The sequence below is a fragment of the Coregonus lavaretus genome (assembly GCF_964263955.1).
Source record: "Coregonus lavaretus genome assembly, chromosome: 9".
NCBI lineage: Eukaryota > Metazoa > Chordata > Actinopteri > Salmoniformes > Salmonidae > Coregonus > Coregonus lavaretus.
Genome location: NC_139996.1, coordinates 23379710 through 23393572, shown reverse-complemented (window position 1 = coordinate 23393572; position 13863 = coordinate 23379710). Strand labels below are relative to the sequence as shown.

At 41.3% G+C, this 13863-nt stretch overlaps 1 protein-coding gene across 13 annotated transcripts in view; it reads left to right on the top strand.

The window, feature by feature from the left end:
• Positions 1 to 4981: 4981 nt before the first annotated feature.
• LOC311135486 (excitatory amino acid transporter 2-like) overlaps positions 4982 to 13863 on the top strand; it is a 72320-nt gene continuing 63438 nt past the window's right edge. For 7 of the 13 annotated variants that reach the window (XR_014613771.1, XM_084169477.1, XM_084169467.1 and 4 more), the window contains exon 1: positions 5006 to 5261. The gene's annotated coding sequence lies outside the window, so the exon portion shown is untranslated. Of the gene's footprint in view, positions 5262 to 13863 lie in introns of all 13 variants that reach the window. The other 6 variants (XM_084169476.1, XM_084169473.1, XM_084169469.1 and 3 more) reach the window with 4 other exon arrangements.

The following is a 13863-nucleotide window of genomic DNA, read 5'->3' as shown; positions in this document are numbered from 1 at the left end:
CTGTTTGATTGAGTGTGTGGACAGGTGTCTTTTATACAGGTAACGAGTTCAAACAGGTGCAGTTAATACAGGTAATGAGTGGAGAACAGGAGGGCTTCTTAAAGAAAAACTAACAGGTCTGTGAGAGCCGGAATTCTTACTGGTTGGTAGGTGATCAAATACTTATGTCATGCAATAAAATGCAAATTAATTACTTAAAAATCATACAATGTGATTTTCTGGATTTTTGTTTTAGATTCCGTCTCTCACAGTTGAAGTGTACCTATGATAAAAATGACAGACCTCTACATGCTTTGTAAGTAGGAAAACCTGCAAAATCGGCAGTGTATCAAATACTTGTTCTCCCCACTGTAGGTAAACTAGAAAAGAGTTAATCAGGGTGATTTTTCCACGAATAGACGGGTTTTTACCTTTCCATAGTAGCAAGATCTTATCTATTTTTGCTAACTTTCTATTAAAATGTATTGGAGTGAGATCATTTATTTCATTTTGGATAAGTATTCCGAATATATCCACATCACCATCAGACCATGTTATTGGTAAACTACATGGTAATGTAAAAATTGTATTTTTTAGTGATCCAATACATAATATAGTACATTTATCGTAATTTTGTTTTAATCCAGAGAGGTTAGAAAATGTATCAAGATCCTCTATGAGGCTTTGGAGGGATTGAAGTTGTGGATTTAAAAGAAAACATGAATCATCAGCGTACAATGACACCTTTGTTTTTAAGCCCTGGATTTCTAATCCCTTGATATTATTGTTGGATCTGATTTCAATAGCTAACATTTCGATGGCCATAAGAAATAGATATGCCGTACTATTTTACACCTAGGGTTACTATACATGATTTTAACCCATTTTATAAGAGATTCTCCAAAATTGAAATGCTCCAGGCATTTATATATAAACTCCAGTCGTACTTTATCAAATGCCTTTTCAAAGTCTGCTATGAATAGCAGACCTGGTTTCCCAGATTTTTCATAGTGTTCTATTGTTTCCAGTACTTGCCTTATATTATCTCCAATGTATTGTCCATGTAAAAAACCTGTCTGATTAGAATGAATAATGTCCGACAATACCTTTTTAATTCCATGCGCTATACATTTTGCTAGAATTTTTGCATCACAACACTGAAGTGTAAGGGGCCTTTATATTTCCCACTTGTATCCTGTTTCAGTAATAATGAAATCAGACCTTCTTCTTGAGCGTCTGATAATCTACCATTTACATAGGAGGGTTAAAAAATGCTAATAATGGTCCTCTGAATATATCAAAAAAGGTTTGGCATCGACTGGTATGCCATCCAACCCTGGATTTTTCCCAAACTTCAACAACACTACTTCACAGGAGAGGCATTTGAATGTAAACTTTATTTATTTTTTATCAAAATGCGTTTTTTGTTAGATATTCTTTCTGGAACATTTGAACTTTAATGTGCCTCAATAATAAATGTGTGTGCCATCTGTAAATGGAGATTGAGATGGAGAAAATTCTGGCGTTTGATTGCAAATATGACGAGGGAGTTGAAAAGAGAAAACACCTGTCTCCAGATTACATCTTCAAATTAAGGTAACCTTGGCATCTGTGACAAGCGTTCATCCATGTATATGGGTAAGAAAGTTTAGCTAGCTACATTTTCAGATATCATACGTTTCTAATTTTGTCAGAAAGTTGTTTTCATTGCAAGTTAAAATGTACTGTTAGTTAGCTAGCTAACGTTAGCTGGCTGGCTCGCTAGCTAACGTTACATGTATGATCTGCGTAGTAATATTATTAGAATCTCAGAGCCATTTGCATTGCTAGTTATAGCCTAATGTTAGCTAGCTAGCTAACATTTAACCTAAATTAGTTGGTTAGGTTTATCTACCTGCAGATTCATGCAGGGTAGTAATGTTATGAGTTGGGATTATGGTTAATTATTTAGCTAGCTAGCTACATGTCTAAACAAAAGACTCCACGATGCAAGTAACCATTTCACTGTACCGTTTACACCTTCTGTATCCTGTGCATGTGACAAATAAACTTAGATTTTATTTGATATAGTGTGTGTTTACCAGAGACGGTAATGTGAAGAACAACATGACCTGCACCAAAGTCAAATTAGGATATAACCTTAGGCCAACGAGACAGTGTCCAACTTCTAAAATTCTCCGGTAGAATGCCCTACTTTTATTTAGTCACACACAAACGTAAGCTATTTTCTGTAATTAGCTCACCGTTAACTTGTTGTGAGTATATTTTCCTGTAATAATGAATACCTAAAGTTAAGACGTTGTCAGCTAAAAAGTATTTGATCCCCTGCTGATCCGTACGTTTAAAACATTTTTGACATGCGTTTTTCTGGATTGTTTTGTTGTTATTCTGTCTCTCACTGTTCAAATAAACCTACCATTAAAATTATAGACTGATCATTTCTTTTTCAGTGGGCAAACGTACAAAATCAGCAGGGGATCAAATACTTTTTTCCCTCACTGTATATGATATGGTCATTATTTGAACCGGCTAGCCAGCTAACTTAATGTTAGCTAACTAGCTAACAAGCTAGAAACTAACCAAAACATTGTTTAGAAAGTTGCTTTTAGTTGCCTGGTTTGCTAGATTGACATATACTAAATTCATTTTTAAACAGATGGTTTTATTGGTGTTAAAATACACCGGTTATGCTATTTTAGACTACCAGACTGCTGATGTCATGCAGCCTGTCGTTTTTGTGTTTATACTTTTTCATAACAACAACGACAAGTTTGATGTTGGACAACAATTGAATGTTCATGATGTCACTGCGACAACTGTCTACAGACATGTCAAGATATGTAGTATAAACCAGCCTTTAGTCTTGAAATCTTTGGTTATTTAGTACACTACCATACTCACTCTGTTTAGCACATGGCCTCACATGTGAATCCTTAAAGAGATAGGTGGGGCTAAGGCTGAATGGGTGTAGACAAAGAAGAGCTCCCCAGTAGGTGTACCAAAACATTCAAGGGACATTTTCTCAAAAGTGGGGATACAAGTTTATCAACTTTCAAAGCAGAATTACTTTCCCATTGTTTCTCAACTGTAGTATATGATACAGTACACCACTTTTATCTACATTTATCCAATGTAAAAAACACAATTTCAAATGTTGCTACATAAGACCAAATCGAGCCGGTCAGTCACAAATACCTTGTCATTTAAGTACCGTAAAATAAAGTACTCCTAGCACATGCTTTGTTAGAAAGGAGAGGGATATAGGTGGCAGGTGAGCTATTCCAACACAGAAATAGACCAAAGGATATGTGCTACAATTAGAATTTACTTAACCGTACTCATTTACATTACAGTCATTTAGCAGACGCTCTTATCCAGAGCGACTTACAGTTAGTGATTAAATTTTTTTTTTTTATACTGGCCCCCCGTGGGAATCGAACCCACAACCCTGGCGTTGCAAACGCCATGCTCTATCAACTGAGCTACATCCCTGCCGGCCATTCCTTCCCCTACCTTGGATGACGCTGGGCCAATTGTGCGCCGCCCATGAGTCTCCCGGTCGCGACAGAGCCTGGATTCGAACCAGGATCTCTAGTGGCACAGTTAGCACTGCGATGCAGTGCCTTAGACCACTGCGCCACTCAGGAGTATACTCCATACTCCATAGTACTCCATAGGTCCCCTGTAGCTCAGTTGGAAGAGCATGGCACTTGCAACGCCAGGGTTGTGGGTTCGTTTCCCACGGCGGGGGCAGTATGAAAAATGTATGCACTCACTAACTGTAAGTCCCTCTGGATAAGAGCGTCTGCTAAATGACTAGAATGTAAATGATAGCTACTTTAACGACATCGAGAAGGGTCTCTTCTGCACTCAACATGTCTGTGCCTATCCCACTGTCATCATCCCTTTCCTTCTGTCCTATCCATTTTCCCACCAAACCACTTTCCCTCCAGAATAGCCTCGTAGCACCTTTGAGTTATTACACAATCCACATGAGGTTCATTGTGTGTGGCTGGTAACTGCTCTCATGTTTTCCTCTATGGTCATGGGTCATAAATGGAGGATTGGCAGGTAGCCTAGTGGTTATTAAGAACATTGGGGCAGTAACCGAAAGGTTGTTGGTTCGAATCCCTGAGCTGAATAGGTGAAAAATATGACACTGTGCCCTTCAGCAAGAACATAACCCTAATTGCTCCTTTTAGTTGCTCTGGAGAAGAGCATCAGCTAAATGACAAAACATTTAAAAAATGAGGATGTGCCAAAACAGTGTGGTAACAGGCCATGTAGATGTTGTGCTACTACTGTAACTGAATCCACATGGTACAGTACCAATGATATCCACCTGTCATGAATCAGTACTTTATGTCTGTGTGAGGACCAAATAACAATGTCTTCTAATCCAGACAAACGTTCATACCATATGACAAGTGTGACAAGTGGAGCTAAAGCAAGTCGTCAGGTTTCAGGCAAGGTTACGACTGTGGTTCACCCGACTACCTCTGCTACACTGCAGTCACCTTTGATTTAGGCTACTCTCCACAACTACCGCATCAATTGATACATCAACTGACAGTTCCGATTAAGGCACCAATGTGACCCACTGAAATTGGTGACCAACTGAATTTGAATTTGTTCGAATTAGCCTGCTGAGTTAAAGCAGGCAGTGGCTTTGGGAGTTTTCAAGTCTCAGGCAAGGCTACTCATTACATGAGCAGTGTTCACTAAATAACCGCCAGTCATTCTATACCCCCAATATAACCTTTACTGCTTACAACAGAAAATTGTGAACTTGTTGTTAACCCCACAATGACTATACCTGACCTGATACTGACACCCCTCGAACAAACACATTAACAAACACATGCACAATAGCTTGTGAGTGTGTTATATGAAGGTAAAAGTGTTTAAACATTAATAGAGATATATGTAGATGGGGGGCGTCGAGATTGTATCGTCAACCAACGAGAATCGGTCATTCCAAAGCACAAGACAGAGAAGAAAAGGGGTGAACAGGAGGAGGGTAGGTGGGGGAAGTGAACGCGCGAGGGAGCGAAGTGAGGCAGAGCTCATTCAGTCGGATTGTTGAGCACCGGAGCTCCACGGATTACTGTGATAGAAATCCGTCTGTTTGGTTTCTGCTGCTGCGCTCGCTCATGCCCTGGACACACTGAAGGCTTGGCTTTTCAGCGGTCGAACATCTCTGAAGCGGATGCGCGAGACTCAGAGAAGGGAAAAGAAGAGACTGAACTTATTTCCCAATAACTCCGTGATTGAAAATAAAGGTGAGGCGATTATTATTATGCATGCACATTACATGTTTACAGGACATGAGCTTTTGCCTATAAAGGGGATAATAATAATAATAATAATAATAATAATAATAATAATAATAATAATAATAATAATAATAATAATGGCAGTAGACCTAATACATTAATGACAAATGATAATTATGATAATAAGCCCACGATCATTAATGATATAGGCCTACCTGATTATTTTGATTATAGGTTAATTAAAATCATTATTATAATTATTGTTACTGTCATTATCATTATTATTATTATTATTATTATTATTATTATTATTATTATTATTATTATTATTATTATTATTATTATTATTATTATTATTATTATTGTCCATGCTTCTTTACACCAACTTAAAGTAACGTCTTATTGTGGTTAGCCATCATATGGTCCAAACGCCCATATACTGCACTTATAATGGCGTGGTCAGGAACAACGTGTTGGAGCGCGCTCCTCCCTTAAGCAATGCTCCGCACTTCACATTACGCGTGTGGGCTAAACAGGTGCATGTGGACTCAATTTTAGGCAGCACATCAATTTGCACTCCCTCTAAACTCCAAAAAACATCTGCCAATTGCTATATTGTATTCATATTGTTTTATACAGGCCTACTAAATAAGTCACCTGCAACTAAAAGCTACAATTCAAGATGTGTTTCTGTCATGAAACACTCTCATCTAGTCTACTTGTCAGTCGCGAATGTTTGCAGACAATGTGTGGTAATTACGTCACGATATGTCGTGCATCTGGGCTTCAAATTGCGTTAATATAATCCTTCTCCCAAACGGCTCCACCGCTCCATACCTCTGTGCCAAAGCGCGCATTTTGCGCGAGCTGCATCATATTTGTTGCGCCGCGCAGCATTCCCACGTGTGTGGCAGGTAGCCTGCCAGGTCTTACTCAACCCGAGACAGAGAGAACGCTGAGAGAGATCATTGATGGGAAGTTTGTTTTAGTGTTTTATGTCTGAGCTCTTCTAGCGGTCATTCAGTATCTTATCAGTTAAGTCAATCAGCTAATAAGTAGCCTACAACATGGCCATATCCTTTGTGTAAATCGTTCCAATAATGATGTTTGGTAAACATTTATATTTTAGTCATTTAGCAGACGCTCTTATCCAGAGTAATTCACAGTTTTAGTGAGTGCATACATTTCTCACACTGGCCCCCCGTGGGAATCGAACCCACAACTCTGGCGTTGCAAGCACCATGCTCTACCAACTGAGCTACAGGTGTTAAACAGAGTTATATTGCATTGACTATGAGTAATAAAGGCTTTGTTTTCTAGGAGCCTACCTGGTCTGTTGTTACTGTAGCCCAAGGGTGGGAAACTGGCGGTCACCTCAAATCTTGATTTGAGGTGACCGCCAGTTTCCCACCCTTGGTCTACAGTTCCAATTAATTAATTTGTATTTATTTAAAAAACAATATATATATATATAAATATATATATATATATATATATATATATATTTATATATATATATACAGTATATATATATACAGTATATATATATATTGTTTTTTAAATAAATACAAATTAATTAATTGGAACTCAGTTGGAGTCTCAACTTACTGTTGTGTTGGAATAGTAGAATACACAAGGTGCAATTTCGAAATTTGGTTGTGCATTAGCAGTTTTTGGCTTGTTATGTCAGTCACTGATAGTCAGTTTTAGATTTGCTAAGTGGGTTTGGATTGGATGTGGGTGCACAGACCCGCGAACAACTGTGGCCCCTCATGATGAGTTCAGATTTGTTGTAGCCCCTACCCCCATCAAAGTTGCCCATCCCTGACCTACACACTTGAAGAACATTAACCCTAACATTTAGCGGGAAAAACATGTTAATTTTCCTTTTGTGCAAATTGACAAATTGATACATTTTGTGAAGATGGAAGGCAAATGTTAAGTGCTATATATTTACCACCCCTTCCTTGAACCAATCACTTCACACCCCATCCCCTCATTCAATTGCGCACTCATGCACGCAAGATTTGGTTGGGCCCCCCCTCCCACCTCATTGGCAAAACATTTTAGTGGCCCCCCTTTTAAATGGTGGAGATTTAAAAAAATTGTTTTAAAGTTAATTTCCTGGAATTCTATACATTTTGCCATGGTGCATAGAGAAAATGTTGCTACATAAGACCAAATCGAGCCGGTCAGTCACAAATACCTTGTCATTTAAGTACCGTAAAATAAAGTACTCCTAGCACATGCTTTGTTAGAAAGGAGAGGGATGTAGGTGCCAGGTGAGCTATTCCAACCCAGAAATAGACCAAAGGATATGTGCTACAATTAGAATTTACTTAACCATACTCCATAGGTCCCCTGTAGCTCAGTTGGTAGAGCATGGCACTTGCAACGCCAGGGTTGTGGGGTCGTTTCCCACGGGGGGCCAGTATGAAAAATGTATGCACTCACTAACTGTAAGTCGCTCTGAATAAGAGCGTCTGCTAAATGACTAAAATGTACATGATAGTTACTTTAATGACATTGAGAAGGTTATCTTCTGCACTCAACATGTCTGTGCCTATCCCACTGTCATCATCCCTTTCCGTCTGTCCTATCCATTTTCCCACCAAACCACTTTCTCTCCAGAATAGCCTTGTAGCACCTTTGAGTTATTACACAATCCACATGAGGTTCATTGTGTGTGGCTGGTAACTGCTCTCATGTTTTCCTCTATGGTCATGGGTCATAAATGGAGGATCGGCAGGTAGCCTAGCGGTTATTAAGAACATTGGGGCAGTAACCGAAAGGTTGTTGGTTCGAATCCCTGAGCTGAATAGGCGAAAAATATGACGCTGTGCCCTTCAGCAAGAACTTCATCCTAGTTGCTCTGGAGAAAAAATGTTGCAAGTTTTCAGCAATTTTATTCATTTTGCCATGGGGTGGAGAGAAAATGGTGCAATTGCATAACATATTTCATGCAATTCTACCCATTTTGCCATGGGGTGGAGAGACATTTTTGCAGTTTTAATTGTAATTCCTGCAATTCTACACATTTTGCCATTACTTATGCCATGTTTATATGATATCTGAGTGAGAGTGACGAACAAAATCAATGGGGGCCCCATGGATGTCACATGACCTGAGTGCCCGGTCAGTATTCGGCCATAATTACTACAAGTTTAGATAGCTGGATAACTTACCAATCTAAACAATGTTTGCTGACATGGCTTATTGAGTGACTGTCAGTGACTGGCATAACAAGAGAAAAACTGCTGACGCACAACCACATTTTGAAATTGCACCTTGTGTATTCTACTGTTCTAACTCTCAACAGTAAGTTGAGACCCTGACTGAGTTTTTAGTCAGGTGCTGCCTAGCGGCCGCGAGGTCCTCTCACACACACACACACACACACACACACACACACACACACACACACACACACACACACACACACACACACACACACACACACACACACACACACACACACACACACACACACACACACACACACACAATCGCCTCCATGGAAACATACTCTCTTCACACTTTATTGCATTCATATTACTCTGACAGCCTTTAGTTTGAACACAACCAGAGGACATGTTTGCAGATGCAACATCAATCGCTGCTTGGGTGACGGTGGTGGTCGAAGCCAGGAAGAGTGGAGGTGTCTGTCAGGCCTTCAGGGGCTTTGATAATGCATATAGAAGATTATGTGGGAGTCAGTCTGTAGGGACAGTGGTTTGCTGAAGCTATGTCTTCAGGCCAGGATCTGGTAAAATTGTGGCTGTGTAATTTTAGGGAGAATATGAAGGGGAAAGTGGAAATTGTCCATGCGTCTAATATGTTTTGTCTTGAGCCCGGGTGCTGCTCTCATAGACTACAGCACTCGCTGGCTGCTTCCATACATTAATGAATACACAGCAGACATTCAGGGGGAGCTTAATGCACGCTCAAGTGCACAGTGTGCCATTTCATGTATGTGTGTATCTGGAAAGGGATTGGTCTGTGCACACAAGCATGTGTGTGCATCTCGCAAGGGACTGTCTCCAGTGTCAACAGCCATTTACAATAATCTATATGAATGTGTTTCTGTGAGAATGATTCTAAAGAGGAGACTCACATTATGTTTGTCATAGCATTCTCCAGTATTTGTACTCCCTGAACAAGAGGAGGAGAAGGAGCTGTCCTGTCCTCCTTGATCTTGTGATTTCCTAGAGGGCTCTCTTGGTCTGATTGGGGTGTCTGAGGCTAGTCTGTTAACCTGGGAAAAGGAGCTGGATTACTATGGGAGATTATTCGTTTTAGGGAGATTATGCAGAATCCTTCCTTGATTACGCTATGCATTGCCTATGGTGCTCTGTAGAGGAACAAAATAAAACCCAATAAGACACACACACACACACACACACCAAACCCTAATTCTAACCCTAACCCTAATTTTAACCCTAAACCTTAAACTGTCCTTGTGGGGACGTGGGAAATGTCCCCACGAGGGAGGAGTTCCCTTGTTTTACTATCCCAGAGGAGACCTTTAGGGAGTTCAGGTACCCACAAGGATAGTAATACAAGACTACACACATGCGCACACACACACACACACACACACACACACTAGGTTAAACCCTGGAGCGGTGCTGATCCAAGTGGACAAAGCCAAAACCATATTAATCAGAATCTATTATCTTAAACATCTGTGAAGAAATGTTAGTTTAATTAGTGTACATGTCACTCATGGGGGAGGGGGGCATGTGTTTGCGTGTTTGTCTTCAGTCTCTGCTTCTGGGCAGGCTAAACACATGTAGGGGACAAGGGAGATGTAATGATTTGCTAACCAAGGCAGATTGGAAATATGGGAGGAATAGGGAGTAGCTGCTCAAATTAACCAAAACATAAAACCGTGTATGCTTTTTTTGCACTAATTGATTGCTCTTTAATATATAGCAAGAACATAGATGTCTAATATAGCAGGCATCCAACTACTATTTTCAAAGCTTTTCCACCCTAATTGAAAAGGGTGCCTTCCCCTGTGACGCTGTGGAAGTAGGAGTGGATGAATTCCACTGGAATATTAAGGTCTGATAGACTGGGAAAGAGATAACCAATAAACAAGAAATAAATCAAATAAATGAAACTGCCTTCACGCTGGTGCAGATTTTGTTGAAGAAAGACTATACATTAACATCAACACTAGGTTCTCCACATGGGGTAGACAACAAAGCATTATTATTGTTACATCAGCCAGGCTCGTTCGCATGGCGCAAAGATTACTCACATTTGAGTGTGTGTGTGTGTGTGTGTTCACTTGGTAATTGAGTTCAGGTAGAATGGAGTGAAACACTTTCATTTTCTGGCAGCGGAGGAGAGAAATGTATGTGAGAGAGAAAGAGAGGGAGAGAGAGAGAGGGGGAGAGAGAGAGGGAGAGAGAGAGTGAGAGAATGATAGAGAGGGGGAGAGAGAGGGAGAGCGTGAGGGAGGTAGAGGGTACACAGAGTGATCTATCAGGCATTTTATTTGGAGGAGAGGAGTGAAATGGGCAGAGGGGTGACAGTGGTGTTGGAGGTAGAGAGACAGTGGTGTTGTTGATGGTGGGTGGGTGGGGGGTTGATGGAGGTAGAGAGACAGTGGTGTTGGTGGTGGTGGGTGCGGGGTTGGTGGAGGTAGAGAGACAGTGGAACACAGTGTGATGCTGGGCGTAGCTCTGTGTGCTGAGAGGGTGAAAGTCTGAGGCCATGAGGGGGTCACAGGGCTGTGCCAGCCTCCTAGACGTTAGGCATCTGTTACCTGTCACCGAGTGTGGGGAGTAGGGAAGAATAGAAAGAAAGAGACAGTAAAATATGCAGAATAGGGTGAGATGAGAGAGGGAGGGAAAGCAAAGATGAGAAATTAGAGTGTGCATTTGTGTGTGTGTGTGTGAGTGTGTGTGTGTGTGTGTGTGTTTGTGTGTGTGTGTGTGTGTGTTTGTGTGCCTCCATTCATAGGGCTTCACTGTGGGCTCGCTGGCATTCTGTAGCATCTAGTGCTTGAGTAATCCCCCTGGGAACATGCAGAAGCTGCCAAAGTAACATCCAACTCCTTTTTCACCGTTCACCACCCTCTTCTCTCTGTATCTCCCTTTCCTCTCCCCTGCATATACTGTATCTCTCTCCCTCCCCTGTCTCCTGTCTAACTCTGTTTTTCTTCCTCTCCTCTCCCCTGTCTATCTCTCTGTCTTTCTCTCTAATCTCCCCTGTCTATCTCTCTGTCTCTCCCTGTAATCTCCCCAGTCTATCCCTTTGTCTCTCCCTGTAATCTCCCCTGTCTATCCCTCTCTCTCTTCCTCTAATCTCCCCTGTCTATCCCTCTCTCTCTTCCTCTAATCTCCCCTGTCTATCCCTCTGTCTCTTCCTCTAATCTCCCCTGTCTATCCCTCTGTCTCTCCCTCTAATCTCCCCTGTCTATCCCTCTGTCTCTCCCTCTAATCTCCCCTGTCTATCCCTCTGTCTCTCCCTCTAATCTCCCCTGTCTATCCCTCTGTCTCTTCCTCTAATCTCCCCTGTCTATCCCTCTCTCTCTTCCGCTAATCTCCCCTGTCTATCCCTCTGTCTCTTCCTCTAATCTCCCCTGTCTATCCCTCTGTCTCTCCCTGTAATCTCCCCAGTCTACCCCTCTGTCTCTCCCTCTACTCTCTGTCCCTTCTCTCCTGTCTCTTTCTCTTTCGCCCCTGGTCACCCGGTTTCATCATCCCATCTGTTTTGCCTCCCTCCCTCTCTTCCCTCTCTTCTCATCTCCTTCCCTGTCTTTCTCACTCTTCCCCTGGTCCTTTAATTTAATCAATCCATCTCTTTCCTTTTTTCTCCTTCTCTTTTACTGTCTCGTCCTCTTTCCCTCACTGACACTTTTCTTCTCTTTATCTCTAGCACTCTACTCTACTATTCTTCCTATCTGCTTTATATGACTCTCCCTTTTCTGAACAGCTAATCATGGCTACCCGGACTATTTGCACTGCCCCCCCACCCCATCCTTTTTACGCTGCTGCTACTCTGTTAAGTATTTATGCATAGTCACTTTAACTCTACCCACATGTACATATTACCTCAACTACCTCAACTAGCCGGTGCCCCCGCACATTGACTATGCAACGGTACCCCCCTGTATATATAGCCTCCCTACTGTCACTTTATTTTACTGTATATATAGCCTCCCTACTGTCACTTTATTTTACTTCTGCTCTTTTTTTCTCAACACTTTTTTTGTTGTTGTTTTATTCTTACTTTTTTGTTTAAAATAAATGCACTGTTGGTTAAGGGCTGTAAGTAAGCATTTCACTGTAATGTCTGCACCTGTTGTATTCGGCGCATGTGACCAATAAAATTTGATTTGATTTGATTTGATTTGATCTTTTTGCAGCTGTAGTCCTTCTGTAACTCATGTTACAGTCGTCAGTGAGCTGAGAAAGAATGATAGCCCTTTCACATGGGTTGCACAAACAAAAGCCCCTTTCCTCACTCCTTTACCCTCTGTATGACTGCACCACAACAGACACACAGGCATTCACCAGCCTGCCTACCCGCCTTCCTGCCCACTCGCCTGCCTACCTGCCCATGGTCGGCACGCCGATAGATCTCCGCTGGTCATAGCGAAAACATTTTCTTCCATTTTAAATATCTATTATTCTGGGTACTTGTGGATAGCCTGTATAAGAAATAATCTAGTCCCAATTGTATTTTTCATAGCTGTTTGCTGTTTCCTCACCTTCTCTCTGCAGTTTGATTCTGTCTTGAATAATGAATCCCTCGAGGCTTGCTTTCAAGTGTTTGCTAGATTATCATAAACTGTGCTTCTAGGAAAGATGAATGGCATTACAGCTCACAACACTTCTAAATATAGTGTGATAAAGCTATCGCTAACACAAACAAGCTGTTTGGGTTTTATCTTCCCTGGTTTGGTGCCCAGGAGAGGGGCAAAGTACACAGGTGGACAGTTGTCACATGGAACATTTTTTACAGTAGAACATTACAGCACTGTAGCGGAAAGGTTGTATTTCCTTTCCTTTTACAGAAAAACTGACAGGTTTCCATTGGGCATATATTTTACAGTAGTCTGCCTTAGCTGAACGTGATAGTAATGGCTAGTGAAATTGAAAGGCTGCTCCTGGATTTAATCCAACATTTGTTCCTATTTACAATTTGTAGGCTAGCTGATAACGGTCAAGGCCTAAAAAAGGTAGGAAGTTACAGGTGCAAAGTAGGCCAACTCTGAGGTTAGATCAAATGTCAGTCTAGAATGTCCCTTACTGTCACGCCCTGACTCAAGGGACTCGTATTTGTTGAGTCAGGGTGTGTATTTTCTGTGTTGTGTTTTGCTATGTTGATTTTCTATGTTTAGATCTAGTATGTGTAGATCTATGTTGGCCGTTGTGGTTCCCAATCCCAATCAGAGGCAGCTGTAGCTCGTTGTCTCTGATTGGGGACAATACTTAGGCAGCCTATTGGCACTAGTGGGTTGTGGGATCTTGTTCCGTGTTAAGGTATGTTGTGTTGCGCTGCCTTGGACTTCACGTATCGTTTGTTTATTGTTTTGTCGTTGTGTTTATTCGTTAATAAACATGTATGCATATCACGCTGCGCCTTGGTC